This window comes from Chrysochloris asiatica, unplaced genomic scaffold, assembly GCF_000296735.1.
Source record: "Chrysochloris asiatica unplaced genomic scaffold, ChrAsi1.0 scaffold00068, whole genome shotgun sequence".
Taxonomy (NCBI): domain Eukaryota; kingdom Metazoa; phylum Chordata; class Mammalia; order Afrosoricida; family Chrysochloridae; genus Chrysochloris; species Chrysochloris asiatica.
Window position 1 is genome coordinate 3,106,934 of NW_006408586.1, and position 22,426 is coordinate 3,129,359.

At 36.0% G+C, this 22,426-nt stretch overlaps 1 pseudogene; it reads right to left on the bottom strand.

The window, feature by feature from the left end:
- Positions 1 to 692: 692 nt before the first annotated feature.
- LOC102830097 lies at positions 693 to 2,113 on the bottom strand (annotated as a pseudogene).
- Between the last annotated feature and the right edge of the window lie 20,313 nt (positions 2,114 to 22,426).

Consider the following 22,426-nt stretch of genomic DNA (forward strand, 5'->3'; position numbering starts at 1 on the left):
AATCTAACAAAAATTTATGTTTTAAATCCACCTTGAATATCAAGGCTGCAAGAATAACACAACATATCCAATATCCAAATATTTTACAGCTGTACCTCCCTCCCAACCTCCTGCCTGCCAAAAAAAAAAAGGAAAAGAAGAAGAAAGAAAACCACATTTGCTTGGTTAAGGGCTAAAATTACCTGAGCAGCCAAAAATAAAATAAAATATTCAAATTATTAGCATTAATTTAATACAAATGTAACGTCAATAGTCACTTTGTCATTGACAATGATTGTGTGAGCACAGGATGAGTGCCCCAGGGGCTGGTGTTGTTGTTAAGTGCCGTGGAGTCGGTTCCGACTCATAGCGACCCTGCACAGGGTTTCCGAGGCTGTAAATCTTTACGGGAGCAGAATGCCTCATCTTTCTCCCACGGAGCAGCTGGTAGCTTGGAACTGCTGACCTTGTGGTTCACAGCCCGATTCATAACCACTACGCTACCAGAGCTAGTAGAAGCTATTGCTACAGACCAGTGCCTTGTCCTCACTGCACTTCCAGCTTCCACCTGTGCATCGCCCCATATATACTGAGTGTGTATGTATATATATTAATCTTTTCCACTACAATGTAAGAAAAGGAAAAGAAAGTTTTCTTTTGTATATTCCCTAACACACAGAAAGAGTTTATTTACTGGGAGAGCATTTATATGCCTACTTCCAGGCATCATCATCTGATATTTCAGTGCTACTGATATCTGTGTCTCAGTCCTCAAAGTCTGGTTTTCCAGTGCTTCTCCAAGGAAAGAAGAGGCTGGAACTGTGGCTCTGTAAGAAGCCATTCTTTCCAAAGCCATTTCTTCTTAGCTGCTCTGTCTTCATGTGAAACTCTGAGCTCATCTTGTGTGAGGGGAAGGCAATTCTCATCATTTTCAGGATATCTCTGCCATCCCATTGCTTTTAATAACTTGTGCTCAGCTTCCAGAGAATGTGAGAGAACCTCTCCTTCTTCTACTATAGGGAGAGTAAGGCTATTTTGATGACAACTTTCCTCTCCATTTTCCTTTGGTTCAGGTATACTGTTGTTCTCCAGATTCTCCAGTTTGTGACAGTCTTTAGTCTCTGAGTCATTTCCATTCTTGATCATCCTTCAGAATCTTCAGGAACTCATTCTTCCTGCCAGAAGTTTGTCAAGTCAACTTGGTCAGAAGAGAGGAACTGATCTCAATTGAGGGGTGGTGCTGAAGGGACTCTCTTTTGGAGAGTTTAGTACTGTGCCACCAGCTAGTATCACTGGTTTGTTAACAGAAACTGGATTGGTAAAAGCAGATTCCTGACTAGTGGAAAGGTATCTTGATTTGTGTTCCATTCTGTTAGCTTTCCATGCACTGGGCTTGGAAGGAGGTGGTGCAGGCTTAGGAACAAGGTTCTTATAGACACTTGGAACCATGGTTGATGATTTGTTTCCATTTGCATGAAGAGATCCTGGTGAAGTGGATACAACAGAGAAGGCAACAACAGGATTCTCTTTGGAAAGTTTTTTGATGACCAGCATCTTGGAGGGTTGCTTGGCACTAGGTAGGTTTTCCCACACTTCAGAAAGGGTCCCAAAAGATCTGCATGGCTGATTCTGTTTGCAGGATTCTGGATCCAAAGAAGGAAAATCTTCTTCAAACCGTAACTTTTCTGCCTTGTCTTCTCTTTTCTTCCCTAATTCCTGGAGGTGTTTTATTCTTGAAAGGCAGAGCATTTCAGGGAGTAGAAGCTGCCATTACAGTGGCAATGGTTCCCTGTTCCACCCCTGCTATATGGCTTATGCCATCATGACCCTGGGAAGAGCCATGCCAACCAGATAGGTTCCCAATGATTCTAGAGTATGCTCCTCCTTTAGAAACACCAGAGTCCACAGAATCGTGGTGGGACAAGGAGGGCTGATGCCAGGAATCCCCTGTAATTCAAAGAGACCCATTGTGTAAAAAGCCATCAGAGGAATTATATCGATACTGATTCATTTCAAATCTACTATCCCCTTGGGATAGATGTTCTCCCTGTTTTTCAAAGGTAGCTGCAGGTGTCTTAGATGACTGTGGTGTTGAGAAATTTAGCCAAGCAGAAACAAAGTCATGCTGTGCCATTTAGGTCCAATGTCTCTTTTCAGCAAGGTGAGGCATCCAACCTCATGGCCAGGATCCCAGAGCGTAACCTCTGTGGCCCTGTTTCCTGAGCTCCTTGAGTCTGCCAGCTGCATCTCCCATGAAATTATCTTGGTAAAAGGGTCCTAAGTAGCTTGGCTAGTAACACCTCTTGTGATGAAGCATGAAGAAGCCAGGTTATGCGTGGATCACTCTCTCAGTCCCCTCAAGCTACCATGATTCTGATACCTTCCCCAAAGGGGGGAGGGGTAAGGGGAGGGGACAGGGGAACATAAAAATCTGTTACATTAAAAAAGGGGGAAGGGGAAAGAGTTATGTCCATGTTCACCTCACTCAACTTCCTTGAGTGATGGCTGCTGCTTAAGTAGATAATACATGGACATTTGCACAGTGAGTGCAAATACGGTTCTTCTAACAAGGTCATAGCTAGAAAGACAGGTGGGCTTATGGGGAAAGTGATGTCATCAAGGTGAAAGCCCAAAAGTATAATTTTAAACTTATATAAAAGATCTTCTAAGCAGTCAACTCCAGTGGCAAAACATCCACATAACAAATCTCTTAAAATACAAATCTCATTCTTACTCACACAATTGCTAAAACCAGTGTGTAGCTAGGTATCTATATTTGCCATACTCTTAAAAATCTAGATATGAGAATTTTTTTTTTTAATCAGACAGTAAATTGATATACTTTTTCTTACACAGAATAGCAGTTTTCAAGGTAAATTTCTTGATATAAAGCTTCCAAATGTATCTTCTGTTGCTTTGGTCTTCACTATTTATAAATTCAGAGCAAAAATAAGACAAGTTGAAAGACGGGGTAAAGTATAGAAATCAGAGAGTTCCAAAGCAAGGATTTATTTTCAGTTTTCTGTCCTCCTGAAGACTGAATTGAGCTTCTGAAAGTTGATATGAAGAATCGTCTATAGCTTCAGTAGAGAAATCACTTGTTAATTTTGATTCATTATTACACTACTCAATTATTGAAAACATCACAGGACTCGTCAGTCTAGCAAAGGCGGGGCTTCAGCTGAGGCCAAGACGCATTGTCCTAGGCGCATTCCCAGTTTCCTAATCTGGCAGAGGTGGTTAACCCACAAACCTAACAGCTCTCCCCAAAATGGCTGCCGGGCCCACACCAAATTTAGAATTTTTTCTTCAGTTTTTTTCAGCTTGATAAATGTTAAGCATGTTTTCCTTTTTTTATTTTAAACCCTGGTCTTTGCACATTTCATTATAATATTTACCTTAGCCTTTTTGAGCTGCCCTTTTGGAATTTTCCATTCAGTGCTTTTGATTTCTCATTTCTTCCATTTGATTTAGCATCTCTGTGGTAAAAAAGGTAAGTTTCAGTTTCTCTTTCTCTCTTTTCTCTTCTTTTAAGACCTTTCTCTTTCTTCTTGTATGATGCTCTTGATATCATTCCACATTTTTTTCTGATCTTCGGTCATTAGTATCTAATAATAAACACTGTTCTTGAGATGACCTCTAAAGCCAGGTGGGAAATCAAGGTCATATTTGGCTCTCATGGACTTGTTTTCATTCTCATCAGCTTCAAACTGAACTTTCATATGAAAAAAATGTGGTCTGTTCAACAGTCTGTACGTACTCTTGTTTGGGCTGATGATATTGAGCTTTTCCTCTGCATCTTCCCCCACAGATGTAGCCTATTTGATTCCTGTTTATTCCATCTGGTGATATGTTGTTTAAAAGTTGCATTGTAATTAGTAAGTCAATAGTCTTGCCAATTTCTATCATGTGATCGCCAGTATCTTTTCTATCACCAAACCCATCTTTTCCAACTTTTTGAGCCTTTTTCTTCATCAAAAACATCATACAGGAAGAAAGACATTATCAGGAGAGACAAGTCCCTGGAGAAGGTATAGTGGAGAGTCAGTGAAAAAGAGCAAGACCTCCAGTGGAATGGATTGGCACAGTGGAAACCCTTCACAGAATCAGTATATGTCAGTCAAGTCAATCACAGTGGGTTTGGTTTACTTTCTAGAAGCTATTGATACACTTTTACAGAAATCTCTTTCTTGTTTATCAAGATCAAATCTAACTAACTACCTATCAAAATTAAAAGATAACAATATGCTTTTATGCTGTTTCTAAACTATTCCAATGTTTTTATATTTCAACATATTGTCTAGAAATGGGGTACATTAAAAAAACTGGAAACTCCTGTAAGTAATCCTCCAATTACCTAAAAATTCCTTGAATTTTATAATCTTCTATGTTTTGGGAAATTTAGCTCATTTCACAACTCAGTATGCTTCTACCATTAGTCACACGTAACCATCTGCTTCCTATAGTATACGATAAGATGACTTGCTGTGTCTGTACAAATTACTATATTTTACTGTGGTAAAAATCCCCGAATCTCCATGTCTAAATTCAACAGAGGTTTATTTATTGCTCAAGCTGGATTGTCCAACATGAGTCAGAAGGAGACACTGTTTAGTTCAACAATTGAAGAATCTATCCAGAACACATTGTAGGATATCCCAGCAGGAAAAAAAAAAAAAAATTAGGTGGCATAACACATGAAGTTTTTAATGCTACTGACAAAAAAAACCCCAAATGACTTCTATTTATTTTTCTTTGACCCAAGAAAGTCAAGTAGAAACTCCTCACTTTCAGAGAGAGCCAGACAGTACAATTCTATCTGGGCCATAGGCAGTGTCTTTGCAAATAGAGCTCATGTCCTTCACAATGGAAACCAGCTTGTCTGTAGTCTTTCTTACACTGTTATCTTAGCTGCCTAGTCATTGACCTTTAAATATTTAAATATAGCCTTTTGATCAAATTATGCATACTGTGAAAAAAACTACATCAATTCTTGATTTGAATATGAAGGTTGTTTTTGGTTTGTTTTTAGCTTTTAGATTGCTTTAGTAGGCATATTTTAGGTTCAGGTATTTGAGAATGTGAATGAAGAATAAAATTTAGCCAAAAGATACGGTGCTGGCAGAGAGCCTGTTAGCACTGTGAACACATATGGGAAACCTTTCCCTCACCCCCATTGCTTACAATATGTGTATAATTGCCATGGATATTTTTGTATTCTTTTCATTGAAATAGTTTAAATGGTTATAGACTTATAGCTATTATGAAGAAGAAAATGAACTAATTATTTCCAATGAGTTAAAGTGAGGATAAATTGCATCAAATTTAGGTGATGATCTACCTTTCATCCCTGCAAAATGAAGAATCATAAGCTATGCACCTTTTAACTGAATCTCTTCATGGGAAATGAATAGGGCATGGCAGAGTCAATCTGTTAATTTCAGCTATATTAACCAGCCATGAGAATTCCTGCACAATCTCTCAGAGTCAATATAAATCAGGACAATGACCTTAATGAACAGATTGTCCACCTGTTAGTGGGGTTCGCTGAAGTGTAAAGGCAAAGATTATGTTTTGCATGTTTTGAAAGTAATTATTTTTCCAATTTATCTCATTATCCCATTTGATAATGCATTTAAAAACACTTTGTAAATTCTCTTAGCAAATATACTATAAATTCTCTGATGGAAGAGATTAAAATGGCACAAGTAAAGGAGAAGAAATATTTATATACACTAGTAATCTAGTATGAGCAAAACAAAAGAACAAAAGCAGGCAAGGACTGACTGCTTAAATACTAAGTAAACATTTTACTTGTATAATATTATAAAATAATATTTAAGTCCCTGGAAAAAGTCATCATGTTTGGCAGGGACTCAACAAAAAAGAGAAAAACCCTCAACAAGAGGGATTGACACTATGGCTGCAACCGTGAGCTCAAATATAGGAACAGCTATGAGGATGGTGCATAACCAGGCAGCATTTTATTCTGTTGTACATAAGGTCACTATGAGTCACAACAGACTTGATGACACCTAATAACAACAATCAGAAGTAAGTTGGAGTCCTGGTGTGGCACTGTGTGATATGCATTGAACTGCCATAAAGTCAGTATTTCAAACCCATGAGCTGCTCCTCTAAAACCCTATGCAAAGTTGCTGTGAGTTAAAATAGACTCAATGACATATCATAACAACAGCCATCAGAAGTAAGAGTAGTTGCATTATGACAGTAAGTATACTTTTGAGAAGTTTTTTTTTTTCCCTTAATGAGCTCTTAATCCAATTGTCAAAATAAATTAGTTATGGTTAATTTTTAATGGTATGTAAGAAATACATGAATGGTAAAAACACTGTATTTAAAATCTGATTTATCCCTAACCTATCATTATGCAAATTTGGGTTTATCTATTTAAGAAAAAAGAAACACAATTTAAATTTCCAATAGTTTGTAATATTGAGCACTAGTACTTTTTTTTTTACTTTCCTACTCAAATATTCCCCACCAGGTATTAATAGAAGGCGCTCTGGTAGCGCAGTGGTTACAAATCGGGCTGTGAACCGCAAGGTCAGCAGTTCGAAACTACCAGCGGTTCCACGGGAGAAAGATGAGGCTTTCTGCTCCCGTAAAGATTTATAGCCTCAGAAACGCTTGCAGGGTCGCTATGAGTCGGAACCAACTCCACGGCACTTAACAACAACAACAGGTATTAATATATTTAGCCTCTGCACACTTTATATGTCTCTTTTAAAATAAAGAAAATGCTTACACATAAAAGTGAAAGTAAAAAGTTCCTGAAGTAATTCTAAAATGTATGTTAACATTTAACATGGTATTTATAAATGTCCAATTTACTTCAAAGTCACAAATGATAAAATGTGTAATTCAATTAACTCTTTAAAAGTCTTAATAATCTTTTTTTTTTTTTCTGAAAATCACAAGCATTTACTAGCTGATTTACATGCTTAATGTTCAATAATATAAGCAATTATTTAGTAAGGTACTAGGTAAACAACGTATTGCATTAGGCAAATCTGCTGCACAAGACCATTTTAAAGTGTTGAAGACCAAAGATGTCAGCTTGAGGACTAAGGTGCGCCTGAACCAAGCCGTGGTATTTTTAATAACCTCCTATGCATGCGAAAGTTGTACAGTGAATAAGGAAGACCATAGAAGAATCGATGGATTTGAGTTATGGTGTTGGAGGAGAATATTGAAAGCGTCATGGGCTGCCAAAAATACCAACAGATGTGCCAGAGTGCTCCTTGGAGGCCAAGATGGCCAAACTTCTTCTCTCGTACTTCAGACATATTGTCAGGAGGCACCAATAGCTGGAGAAGGATATCATGTTTGGTAAGGTGGAGAGTCAGAGAAAAAGAGGAAGACCCCCCAGCGAGATGGATTGGCCAAGAGACAGTATCGATGGGCTGAGGCATGGCAACAATAGTTTGGTTGGCCCAGGATTGGATAGTGTTTCATTCTGCTGTGCGTAAGGTCGCTATGAGTTGGTACCGACTCAATGGCACCTAACAACAACAACAGGTTATCTACACATTGTTCTTATCCTACGCCTTTGAGTCAATTCTGACTCCTGATGCCCTCATATATTACAAAGCAGAATGGCTTCAGAGAGTTGTTTTGGCTATAATCTTTCCTTAAGCAGATTGCCAGGTTTTTTATTCTGCCAATTTCTGGGTCACCAGCCAGGCAAAGTGGTTTGTACCACTTAGGGATCTAACATATACTTAACTTTGCTTTGTGCCATTGAGTCTGACTCAAAGCCACCCTATAAGAAAGCGGAGAACTGTCCCATAGTGTCCCTTAGCTGTAATATTTATGAAAGCACATCTCCAGGCCTTTTCTCCAGTGGTGTTGCTGCTTGGTTTGAACCCCAACTTTCATTTAGCAGCCAAGTGCTTATGAATTGTGCCAACAAAAGTTTTCTAACATAAATTAAAGGTTTGATAAATCAGATTTAAGTATGGCAAATAATATTTATTTTGATATACTATGAAAAAATCATTCTGTAATCAAATTTATAAGCATCAAAATCTAATATCTATTCTCATTTTTTATGCAGAATTACTTACTTTTTCCTAAATATAGCTGTCTGGATTTTATATGTTCTAAATTACTTATTTAGAGAAAGTGATTTATAATTCAAAAGAAAACATGGATATACAAAATAAAATACATAGAATAAGGAATAGAAATATAGATAAACATCTTTCAGATTATTTACCATATCTATTTAATATGGTTAATTTAGTATATTTACAATACATGAACATTTACAGAAAACAAAATACTTCTCAGTGATTTTTCTTAGTAACAAATATTTATTGTTGCTGTTGTTAATTGCTATCGAGTCAGTTCTGATTCATAATGACCCTGTATAGGGTTTTCAAGGAGTGGCTAGTGGTTCAAACTGAATTTTCCATCCAGTGTTTTATGCAAAAGCATCACACCAGGACTCCTAACAAATATATACATATTGTTGTGGTTGTTAGGTGCCATGGAGTCAGTACCAACTCTTAGCGATCCTGTGCACAACAGAACAAACCACTGTACATTCCTGTGCCAACCTCAAAATCATTGCTATGTTTGAGTTCACTGCTGCTGCTACTATGTTAATCCATCTCTTTGAGAATCTTCCTCTTTTTCTTCAACCCTCTACTTTACCCTGGTCCCGGCACTGGTCCCTACTGATAATATGTCTCAGTAATGAGAGGTGAAGTCTGGTCATGCTGGCTTCCAAGAAGCATCTGGCTGTACTTCTTCTAACCCAGATTTGTTTGTTCTTTTGGCAGTCCATGGTACATTTAATATGCTCCTTCAACACTATAACTCAAATGCATCAATTCTTCTATGGTCTTCTTAATTGGTTGTCCCACTTTCACATGCTTATGATACTATTGAAAATATCATGGCTTTGGGTCAGTCATAATTTAGTTCTCAAAGTGACATCTTTACTCTTGAGCAATTTAAAGAGGACTTTTGCAGCACATTTGCCTACTGAAATATGTCATTTAGTTTCTTGACTGCCGTTTCCATGAATGTTGACAGTAGATATGAGCAAAATGAAGTCTTTGACAATTTCACATTTTTTTCCATTTATTGGGATGCTGTTTATTGGTCCAGTGGTGAGGATATTTGTTTTCTTTGCATTGAAGTGAATACCATATTGAGGTTGTGTTCGTTGATCTTCATCAGTAAGCATTTTAAGTCCTCTTTGGTTTCAACAAGCAACGTTGTATTATCTGCATATTGCAAGTTGTTAATAAATCTTTCTCCAATGCCACATTTTTCTACATATAATCCATCTTCTCAGATTATTTGCTCAGCATACAGATTAAATGGGTATGGTGAAAAAATATAGCCCTGGTGCACACCTTTCCTAATTTTAAACCATACAGTGTTCCCTTGCTCTTTTTGAACAACTGCCTCTTGGTTCTGCTCCTCAGAAACCCTATACAGCATCACTATGAGTTGGAACCGACTCGATGGTACTTAACAACATCATGTGTGTATATATATATATATATATATAATTTTGGGAAAATTTTCAAGTCAGTTTAAATGAAACTTTCAAATTAAATGAAACATTATTTTTCATTCCACAAATCAGTTGTCAAAATGTTTTTAGTCATTTAAAAATAATTCCAAATAGACATGTTTGTATGAAGTCCCTTAAAGTTTGTACAACCATACTTCTATTTAATGTCTCGGTATAGTTGTTATTGATAAGCGCTATTGAATTGGTTCTGACTCATATAGACTCTGTGTTTGGCTTTCCAATTTGTAAACCTCTCTCCAGCAGAGAGGCTGGTGGGCTGTAACTGCTAACCTTGTTGTTTGCAGTCCAGTGTTTATCCTATAGAGCCACCACACTGGGTAAGCTATATATATATATATGTATATATATATTTCCTAGATTCATACTTAGTGCATTCCATGTTCTGATTATTAATGGATTTTTATAGCTGTTTCTCTTTATATATATATATAATTTGGAACATTATTATATATAAAATAATGTTAAATTATATTATCATTTTTATTTCATTATTATCCATGAAGATTCAGTGCATTTTTTATTTAAACATAATCTTATATAACATATTTTTATAACTTTGCAATTATGTGATGCATTTCATTATATGAATCTTCAAATTAATCTAGATTATTCCATTGCACAGATTTGTGATTTTTAATAGGTTATTTCTATCTGCTTAGAAACAACCAATTGGTAAAGACTACCAGCAATATCAAATATATTAGCAGCATGTTGAATCAGATTTAACGCTTTTATTGTAGACAGGTATCCTTGAGTCAATTCCTTCTCACAGTGACACTATGTACAACAGAATGAAATGCCGCCCTGCCCAGCATCATCCTTACTATAATTTCTATGTTTGATTCCATTGTTACAGACATGGAGTCAATCCATTTTAAGTGTCTTCTACTTTTTCTGTGCCCCTCTTTTTCACCAAGCCTGATATATTTTTCCAGGTACTAGTCCTTCCTGCTAACATGTCCAAAGTCTACAAGACAAAGTCCTGTCATCCTTGCTTCAGAGATGTACGCTGACTTTTCTTCTTCAGAGACAGATTTGTTATCTTCTGGTAGTTCCTTGCTTATTCGAAATCCTCATCAACACTGTAACTCAAAGGCATCAGTTCTTCATTGATCTCTATTAACATTGATATTAAATGGAATTCTGATGTGATGTTGTGTGATAGATAATGTACTGGACCACAAGATAGGTTTGAACCTCAAGGTTAATAGTTCAAATTCACCAGCTGCTCCTCAGAAACCTTATAAAGGCTCACTATGAGTTAGACTCAACTCCACAACACTTAATAACAACAACAACATTAGTATGAGGTGTTGAAAATATGATATGAGTCAGGCAAATCTTAGTCCTAAATTTGACATCTTTGATTTTTAATACTTTAAAGAGAACTTTTACAGCAGATTTACACAATGCAATATTCCATTTAATTTTTCAATGCTGCTTCCATGAGTATTGATTATGGGTCTAAGTAAAATGACATCATTGACAATTTCAATATTTTCTTTGTTTATCGTAGTGCTGCTTATTGATTCAGTTGTGAAGATTTGTTTTCTCTAGATTGAGCTATAATCCTTGTGGAAAGTTGTAGTCTTCATGTACTTTAGTGGTGGTGGTGAAGTGCTGCCAAGTCCGTTCCAATTCAGAGCAAATCTGTACAGGTTTTCCAAGGAGAGGCTGGTGAGTTTTAACTATCGACATTGCAGTTAGGTGCCCAGTGATTAATCTTTAGTGCCACACCAGGATTCCAAATAGCACTCATATTTTGAGACTCTAGTCTAGCACAGGAGTTCTGGTGTGGCTCTGTGGGTTAATGCGCCAGATTGCAAAGCCATTTAAACTGCAAGGTCAGCTATTCAAACTCACCAGCTACTCCCTGGAAACCCTATATTTGGTATTCCATCCGAGTAGTAACTAGCTTCAACCCTGCTTAGCTTCTTAGCTTTTGAGATCAGACAAGATCTGGAGAAGAACAAAATAGCTATTTTTAAATTCAATTAATCTATTAGTATATATAACAAAAGCTATTTATTTAGAATGTTAGGGACCAAATTCCTGACCTACACATTCCCATGTTCTTCTAGACATCCTTCTTATCTTGTTGTTGTTAGGTGCCATCAAGTCGGTACCGACTCATAGTATGACCCTATGCACAACAGAACGAAACACTGCCTGGTCTTGGGTCAGCAGTACGAAACTACCAGCTTTTCTGCAGGAGAAAGATGAGGCTTTCTGCTCCTGTAAAGATTTATAGCCTCAGAAACCCTGTTCAGGGTTGCTATAAGTATATATATATATATATATATATATCTCACTATTTACCTCTATCCTTTTAAGCCTTTGTATAAACCCCTGTGTATTCTCCGTCTTCATCATGCTCTGCCTACCTTGCTCTTCTTACATATTGCCCTTCCCTTTCTTGTAAGTTGCCCTCCCAGTCACCCAAGTTAGTATATATCTACTCTATATCAAGTGAACTACTCTCCCTTCCTTGCTACCCTTGGCAACCATCAAATAATGTTTTGTTTTTCTCTTTCAAACTCATATATTTGTGGGCTATAAAAATATATATGTCTCACTCTTCCTCCCTTACCCATTCATCTTAGGTCTCAATCCACATATATATACTCAGAACAATGTTATTTCTTGATTGTGTATCTATCACTGCTTATATCTATCCTCAAAGGGGTAATCTTGTTAGATTTTCTTGAGGGACATAGGTGATCACAGGAGTTTATTAGGAAAAAAAAATTTTTTTTAATTTAAACTATGCATTGGTGAAGAAAAAAGGCTAGGAATGTTGCTCAAAGGAAATTTTTCCATTGCAACATTATACCTGCTCATTCTTCAAGTATAGCAAGACTGTCTGGGAAAATTTCACTGGGAAAATTTAACATGTCCTACAGCCCTGACTACTTTTTGTTATCAAGATTCAAAGAACATTTAAAAGGTATTCAATTTGAGTCTCTAAGGATGCCAAAACTGCTGTTTTGCTGTGGTGTAAATCAAAGAACACAGAATCCTTTGGGTTAGAGTTAAAGAAATAGAAATACCACCTTCAGAAGTGTACAGACCCAGATGGAGGATATGTTGAGAAACAATAGCTTTATATTTTGAAATTTTGTTTCAATAAAGGTTGCTTTTTTTTTTTTTTTTTTTTACTTACCCAGGTGTATACATTTGTTTCACGTAAGTACAGATTCTTTGAAACCTGCAAGAGTTACAACTCAGCAGGACTAGCTTGTTTCTGTGTCTAGCAAGTTTTCCATCTTTGACAGGTGTAGTCTTTCTACTTTTCTATTACTCTTCATTAGTACTCTGTCAATGGTGATTTGGTGGTGTCTAGTGGGTTCAGACTCATAGAGATTCTGTATATGGTTTCCAAGGCTGTGAATCTTTATGGAAACAGAAAGCATCATCTTTCTCATGTAGAATGACTGGCAAATTCCAACTGCTCGACTGAAAGTTATTAACTGAAAGTTCATCGAGTAATCTACTATGCTACTAGGACTCCATAGTACTCTGCTGTTGTTGTTGTTGTTGTTAAGTATTGTCGAGTCAATTCTGACCCATAGCGACCCTGTATAGGGTTTCCAAGGAGCAACTGGTGAGCTTGAACCATCAACCTTGGAATTACTTAACAACAATAGCATTCCTCTTTCTTTAAGAAAACTGACTATAACTGACCGTATAGTCAGTTCTGACTCAGAGCAACCCTGTACAATGCTTTAGAGGTGTGACGGGCAGATTTGAACCACTGAACTTGTGATTAGCGGTTCAATGCTTATCCTATAGTGCCACACCAGGACCCCAGATTACATAAATACTATGAACGAGATGGTTTTGTAAAATCTTTAAACAATGAATTACAGCATTATTAATAATTGAATGGAAGCCTTTACATTTTTTCTCATTGTTCTCCTTTTTTGTTGTTAAGTGCTATTGAATCAATTCTAACTCATAGTGACCCTGTATAGGGTTTTCAAGGAGCAACTGGTGGGTTTGCACTTCTGATCTTGTGGTTCACTGTCCAGTGTTGATCATTTGTTAAAAATTTAAAAAAAGTTATAGATATAGGTTTACAAATAAAAATTGCCATAATATTGTATCTAAAAACCAAAACATTTGAAAAAATCAGCAACTATATAAACACAGACAGCACTGAACACAATTGTGCGTGCTTGAAATGAATGCAGCCCAAACCATGCAGTTCAAAGGGTCACTGTAACTGGGTAATAATGACAGCTCTGACTGGAAAATATTGTTGTTGTTGTTGTTGTTGTTGTTAAGTGCCGTCAGTTGGTTTGAACTCAGTGTTACCCTATATAGTATTTCCAACGAGTAGCTGGTGTGTTTGAACTGCCAACTTTATCGTCAAGCCAACCTTGAGGTCGAATGCTTATCCTAAAATGCCATATTGCTGTTGTTGTTAAGTGCCTTCGAGTCGATTCCGACCCATAGTGACCCTGTATAAGGTTTCCGAAGAGCAGCTGGTGAGCTTGAACTGTCAACCTTGCAGTTCAAATGACTTTGCAGTCTGGCTCATTAACCCACAGTGCCACACCATTAGAAGGTTAAAAAATAAATACAGAGTTTTAGCCTTGTAGGTACACTGATATATGTAAGTTGTACTTGATGAAATATGTTTTTGTTGTTATAGTTAACTCCAGGAATTGTCAAGTGCTGTCAACTGAGTTCTGATTCATAGCAACCTTGTATAGGATTTCCCAGGAGTGGCTGGTGAGCTTGAACCTTCAACCTTGCAGTTCAAACTGACCTTGCAGTTCAGCGCATTAACCCACAATGCATAGTAATACCTGTTTGTTATTATGAATCATTATATGTACCTCAGATTTTCAATATAATAGGTTTCAGAAGAGTTGGTTCGGCACTGCTAGTTGTATGGAAATCAGTGTTCATAATCTGGGGACTACATATATAAGTATTATATGTAAACATACAGGACTGAGACAGGAAATAAGAAAGGAAGAAAGAGAAAGAAAGAAGAGTTTATTCTTCACTTCTATAATATAAAAGTTTAATGAAAGCAAGGAATTTTTCTGTGTTCAATGTTATATCTCCACTGAATGGGATAAAACTTGGCTAATATTATTATTTATTCTTGAATAAAGGCTTCTGCTTGAGAATCAGGGAATTAGGAATCAAGAATGTTTTTTTCATTTGACTCAAGAATTTCTAGTTTAGGTGATCTGAAGGATCGATTTAAGACAGCTTGATAGCTCTTAAAAGTTGTGATGGTGGTGTTGGTTGTGTGCCATCTAGTTGGTTCTGACTTATAGCAAACTTGTAGAGGGTTTCTGAGGCTGTACATCTTTACGGGAGCCAAAAGTCTCCTTTATCTCCCACAGAGCAACTGGTAAATTTGAACTACAGATCTTGTGGCTAATAGCCCAGCTCCTAATCTAGTATGCTACCAGGGCTCCTTAAAAGTTATGACATAGATAAAAATAAACATAGAACTTTGAAGAGACATAAATATATGCAAGAGAGCAAGTCTTTCAACTATTCATAAGAGAATTTCTCATATCATTGTCCAAGGTCATTATGCCAAGAATATTTCAATACCTAGCACATCTTTCTATATAAGTCAGCTCAACCCATAGATGTAGTTTCTCGCTTTCAACGAGTCACTGACAGACAAATTCCCCTTCTCCTTGGATTTTTGCTATTCAATGTTAAGGAAAACTATTTTAGGAAAGATAAGAGACATTGCTCTAATACACTGTATTTTAGAATTTTAAGTTAAAGTCCCTCTAATAAATGTTTATTTGATTTATTTCTAGTCAGTTCTGACTCATAGAGACTGTGCATAGGATTTCTGAGGCTTTAAATATTTATAGGAGCAGAAAGCCTCGTTTTTCTATCCCAGAGAAGCTGGTAGGCTTGAATCACTGCCCATGTAGTTAAAAGTCCAGTGCTTATCATATGGAACCACTGGGCTTTCGACTATGGACAAAATAATAAGTAAACTTGTTAGGTTTCTTTCAATGCTTTACTTGTTTGCATGTTTTTGTTGTTGTTTTTTAAACAACAAATATACATTAGCTTAGCTCTAAGAGCAATGTTCTGAACATATTAAAAAGTATATCTATCTAAACTTATTCATCCATCTACCTAATCAGGTTTCTTAAGTTTCAAATAAAAAAATATTTTGCTTTACTCAGTATCATATGTTGGCTTGTGACCATTATTGAAATATATAATACAAATGTTTTATTATTTGTAATTTCATACAACAAACAATAGAACCTTTCTGAAACATACTTGGTTCTGATTGTCATATAAATTTTTGAAAGAATAGGGTAAGAGAGAAAAACAAATCAAAGTCAAAGCCCATAAATGTTTTATATTAGTGTAATTTATCACCTTTTGGTTTGATAGACAAGAGAAATTTCCCTATCATGATCAATTTTGTAGACAAGCAGAAATAATGGGGTAATGTTATGTAAATTGATTTTTGTCAGTAATTAATTCCCATATAGTAATTAGCATCTTTTGCTGTGTGCTCATACATGAAAGTAAAGAAGCATGCTATGTCTCACAATATGTAAACTCTTGAATAAATGTGACTTATATAAAGCATTAAAATTTTTTCTGTTATATACCTAATCTTTTAAATATCTGATATTGATACAACAATGGCAGAATCTTTGGGTCAAGGAGATCATCTGGCCAAATATTAAACAAGATATTATCTTTCCATTTAGCATTAAAGTTTAAGTGTAGAAAACAAAGAAAATCTGTGGGTTTGAATTCTAATTGTGTTACTCAGTAATGCTTTGGCAATATTCTTTGTCTCTGTGCCTTAATTTCCTCATAGCATTAATGTATGGACCTCCCAGGATTGTTGTGAGATTTAAAGATTTAGTGTTTCAAAACATTTAGGACAGTGGCTAGCATTTATTAAGCTAGTAACTAGACTTGGCCTTCTTGTAATCTTTCTTCTTTAACAGTAATCAAATCTTCAGATAAGGTTCCTATTGGCCTTTTGTTATACTGCAGTAATTGTATTGTAGTATCACTGTCCTTTATATGGGGGGGGGATTATAATTTAACACATATTTGTGTTTACTCATTGATAAATGTCTCATCAAATCATCTTCATTCCTTCTTTTATTTTTAATGAGACCTTTGGGAGAAAATAGAACATACTTATAGCATGTTATTCTTTCATAGCATTTTAAATCTATTAACTTCCCTATGCCTTTATTGACATATACTAATACTCAAAATTTATAAACTATTTTCAGACTAACTGTTGTACAGTCTTTTAAGTAAAGTAATCATTATGGAAATAACATTTTTTGAGTTGTCACATGCTGGATTGTAGATTTCATTTAGATTCAAGTAAACTAATTAAATAAAATTTTCAAATACCAAATTTCCAGATGTGCAGTTGTATAAGACTGTTTTCCACCTTTGTGGAATTTTCTACATGAAAAATAACTTATGAGGACATGATTTTTAATCATTGTTTCACAAAGGTCTTCTGTGGCACTTCATAATTAATATTCACAAGGGTTTGATTGGTGAATTGTTATTCCTTATATGTCACCCAGAAAGCACAGCGTACATAAGACATTTAACAGGAGTGGACTGGGTCTGATAAAGATAATGTATCAAAGATAAAAAGCATACGAACTAGGTAAAGTGCCCCATGAGTAAGGCATAAAGACTTTTATTAGGAATTAGATTATTTAGTCAGTGATTGGAAAAGAAAATGTAAAGCATTTATCTGAGTGAGCTCTATAGTTGCATCTTGGGAATTAAACCCTATTAATAAAACAATACATCTGAAAACCCTTTGCAAAATGTAGCATGCTAAGTCCTGGTGTGGCACTGTGGGTTAAGGCGCCAGACTGCAAAGCCATTTGAACTGCAAGGTCGGCAGTTCAAGCTCACCAGCTGCATCTCGGAAACCCTATACAGGGTCGCTATGGGTTGGAACTGACTTGATGGCACTTCACAAGAACAAAACCATCATTGGTGATGGTGGTGGCTGTGTGCTGTTGAATCGGTTCCAACTCTTATCAACCCTGGATAGAGTTTATGAGACTACAAAACTTTGGAGGGAGGAGAAAGATTCATTATTCTCTGGAAGAAGAGCTGGTGGGCTCAAACCATCGATCTTGTGGTTTGCAGTCCATATTTATGTGACAGAGCCACTACATTCCCATATCAATATAATAATTACTAATATTGCATTTATATTTAATTATAACAATTTATCCATATTGGTTTTCTCACCTTTTTTGTTGACAATTTTATTAATTACATGTATTTTAACTGTTCACAAACTTCAGAGGTATTTAGTCATTGGCACAAATGGGGAAAAAATATAAATCAATTAAATGCAGCTTTAGGGTAACCTCAATATGGCGCTGTTAATGCACTGGACTGTAAAGTTGGCTTGGACCAAAAGGCTGGCGGTTCAAGTTCACCAGCAGCTCCTCAGAAACCTATACAGGGTTGCTATGAGTTGGATGCCAACTCGATGGCACTTTGTAACATAATAAGTAGGATAACATCAATATCTATCTATCTATAATATTGTGAAATAATTAAGAATTGCATGTGTTAATCAACTTATATCATTTATGTAATTGTAAGTATATGATAGGAAATATGGAAATGAGTACCCAAAGATCTTAAGTTTAAATATTTGTTAGCATTTTAATATTAATAATGAATACTTAGTATACATTAGAATAGGCATAAAGTGGCAGAATGGTCTGGTTATTAATTTATATTACTTGAAAATAATTTGTGCAATTGACACCAAGTGATTGAACAATGATCAGTTGTAAACTTTCTAAATCTGTTGTTTTATTACCCACAATTTTCTTGTCAGGTATATTAACCCAAGCTCATATAGTCAGGCCATTTAATGAATATCCTAATATGTAAATAGGTATCTCAGATTCAAAAAGCATTAGCCTAATTTCAAAAAACATTGCTAAAAGTTATATTAAAACTGGGGCAGAGGAGAGGCATGGAAAGATAGAACTTCTGAGGTCTCTAAACCTATGAAAGGAGAAAGGCTGTGTGCTGGTGGCCAGGAGGCTGGCTTGCAGAATGTGCTCTTTTGTTGTTTAAATGATTACCTATTCCTGAGTGTTTTTGTGTACATAAACACTGAGTGTTTTTGAGGGGGGTCAAAAAAAAAAAAAAAAAAACCCGCAGAGGGAATAGAAACAAACTCTGTTAAATGATGATGCACGGAGGGGGTTGTAATCATTGCAATGAAACAAAATACTATAGGATAAGTGAACAATAAATGTTTTACCACGTAAACTATCCCTCAATTCACAATAAAAGCTTAAAAAACAAACAAAAAAACCCTTCTGTCAGAGAACTTCTAGAGGCTCAATCCAGAGTCAGAAGAGAACATGGAATGAGGGATATCATTGCTGACATCAAATGGATCTTGGCTGCAAGCAAGGAATACCAGATAGATGTTCACCTGTGCTTTACTGACTACACAAAGACTTTTGATTGTGTGAATCATGCAAACCTATGGAAAACATTGCACGTAATGAATATTCCAGAACAACAACCCACTAGTACTTCTAGGACTCCATTGTTGTTGTTGTGTGCCATGGAGTCGGTTCCGACTCATAGCGACCCTATACAGGGTTTCCGAGGCTGTAAATCTTTATGGGAGCAGAAAGACTCATCTTTTTCCCACGGAACAGCTGATAGTTTCGAACTGCTGACCTTGAGGTTCGCAGCCTGATTCGTAACCACTACGCTACCAGAGCTCCTTCTAGGATTCCATTAGTACATTTACAATATAGTGGGTGACCTCAACATGCAAATTTGTTGTTGTTGTTGTTTTTGTTAAATTCTGTCAAGTTGGTTCTGACTCTTAGTGACCCTGTATAAATTTCCAAGAAGCAGCTAGTGAACTTGAACTGCCTACCTTGTGGTTCAAAGGTCTTTGTAGTCCAGTGCATTAGCCCATACATAGTCAACTAAAAATGGAGTTGTCTTTGAAAATATGATCCCAAACACATCATGTATTTCCTGCTTCTTACTTGTAGGTGCCATTTTTTCTGTCTTTAATGCCCAATTCCTAACTTTTCTTTCATTTGTTGTTATTATTGTTGTGTGCCATTGAGTTGGTTCCGACTCGATTCATAGCAACCTTGTATAGGGTTTCTGAAGAGTGGCTAATGAGTTTGAACCACTGACTCTGCAGTTCAAACCTACTTTGAGTTTGAGTGCTTATCCACACCAGGACTTCCTTTCATTTAGAAACCAAATAGTGTTTCCTCTGCAAATCTAAAAAGAATTTATCCCTTCTACCATCATGGTTGAGCCCCAGTGTGTCACTGTAGGGTAAGCACTTGACTGCTAACCACAAGGTAGGCAGTTCACACCCACCAGCCACTATCCAGGGTCACTATGAGAATACATTATAAAGGGTCGCGATGAGTAGGAACTGACTTGATGGTACAAAACAATAACCATCATGATATGTTTGTGTGTGTGTGAGTGTGTTTTCTTATTCCATTGTAAGCATCTGAAAGACAAAAGATTTATTTATTAAATCCTTATTTCCCTGTATATAACTCAAAACATAGTAAAACTTCAATAAACAGAGAATAAACATATATTTTACTTTCTGTGTACTGTTTCAGATAGTTTAGGAGTTGGAGCAGAAAACTTTTGAATCTGTACGGCTCTTCATAAGAATCTATGTGTATTCATAGCACTATTTTATAGATGCAAAAACTGAGACACAATAGCAAAATAATTTTCCCATAGTTTTCAAGAGACAGAAATATTGCTTACTGCATTGCCTGGGTTCAAAAGAGCATTCATTCTTAAATTTTAAGCTTTAAGGGAGCTGTATATGTTGGATGAAATTTTCTGTATGTTGCATTATGTCTCATGTGGCAGAAAGAAAGCATAATTGTTTGACACCAATGCATAATGTTTTGAAGACCATATAACATCATGTTTTAGTTTTATTAACAATACATATCACTTAGTCGTAACAGAAGACCTTTTAGTCTTGATGAGTTGAAATTGATTCAATGGCTCACATCCACAACACCTGGATAGTCACTCATCCCAGAATCCCCACATCCCTCTCCCATCTGCCCATGCTCTACTGCTATTCATCTACTATCTATTACAGTTACTTTCAAGTGTGGGTTTCTCTCTGAGTCTATTATTTTCTGTTGGTCAGTGTGGCCATCTCTGACCAAATGTCCCACTCTCTAATTACCATAAAAGTTTTGATATCTTGCAAGGCATTATCTCTGCAAAAATAAGAATAATCCCCTTGTAGAATAAAAAAGACATTTCTTCTTTGGGAGCATTTTGACAATTCTTTGAGTTGTTGTTGTTTAGTACCATGGAGTCAGTTCTGACTCATAATGACCCTGCACAGGGTTTCCGAGGCTGTAAATCTTTATGGGAGCAGAACGCCTCATCTTTCACCCGTGGAACCACTGGTAGTTTTGAACTGCTGACCTTGAGGTTAGCAGCCGGATTCGTAACCACTACACTACCAGAGCTCCTTATTCTTTGAGTAGCCTTGGTTATATGTTTTAGCCACTCCTCCACTTTCTGGAAAAGGAGTATAAAGAAAAAAATAATCACATCCTTGGAAATCCACCCTATCTTTTGTGAGGGCAGTAACACCCCAGGAAAATGGTATATTCAATTGCTCTACATTTTTAGGATTCCTTGGACCACTTTGTTGTTGTTAAGAGCCATAAAGTCTATTTTGAGCCATAGACCCTGTATAGGGCTTACAAGGAGTGACTGGTGGGTTTGAACCACTGAGGATGTCATAATATTAAGAGTAAATTTCCATATTTCAAGAGGAAGTCATAATATTAAGAGTAAATTTCCATATTATGAGTAAATTTCCATACTCAGTATTCTGAAAAGTACATAAAGTAAAGTATATAATAATGAATTCATAGAGGCATTATATAAATGATTGCTTTAAAAATGAAACAACAAAACACTGTTTAGTCCACTTAGGTTATATGGTGCACAGATAATTATTTATGATAGTCTGAGTGTGTTTAAATAGTGAATCAATTGTATCCACTTGATCGTAGAATCATAATTTCCTAAAGCACAAACTATTTCCCCCTCTGTTTTCACAGTGTCTTAACAACGGATATTGGTAGGTTGAATTTTCTGATAACTAGAAAGAAGCTACATGGCCTCCTCTGGTACACCAGCATGTATATCCGAGTGAAGGTTAAGGTTAACTTAATTTCTCACTTCAGTTGAAAATCAATTCTTCTACCCTTTTGTTGTAATCCTATCAACTACATAGAGAAGCTGTTCTATTCTTGAGTTATATTTGAATTTGCACAGGGAATTAAATTTTACCTTTCAGAAACTGAAAGGTTTTATAGGATGACAGGACCTTTTTGTCTGTATTTACCATAATAAATAGTGACCCTGGACTATTAAAGGGGTTTTCATAAGGGGCCTTTACTAAGAATAAAGGGCAGTCAAATAAGGAAGGTGGAAGTATATGGTCCTTCTGCTGCTTAGAGATGATACACAAAAAACAAAGCTAAAGTCACACTGATGGAAACAATTGACATTGTTTAAATATAGGTATTTGTAACATAATACTCATTTAAATTTATGTAATGATTTTTTTGAGCGGCAGAGACTTCTGTTGAGATTCAAATACTCTTTTTTAAGTTTTAAAATAGTTATCATATGGGTGTGATAAGAGAAATTACCCTTGCCAATTTTCTGTGATAGGATTTTAAATTAGTTTATTTGCTGAAATTCAATCCATTAAAAAGAAAGGATGTCAAGGAAACTTCATAGATTGCAATATGAGTGAAATCATGTAATTATATA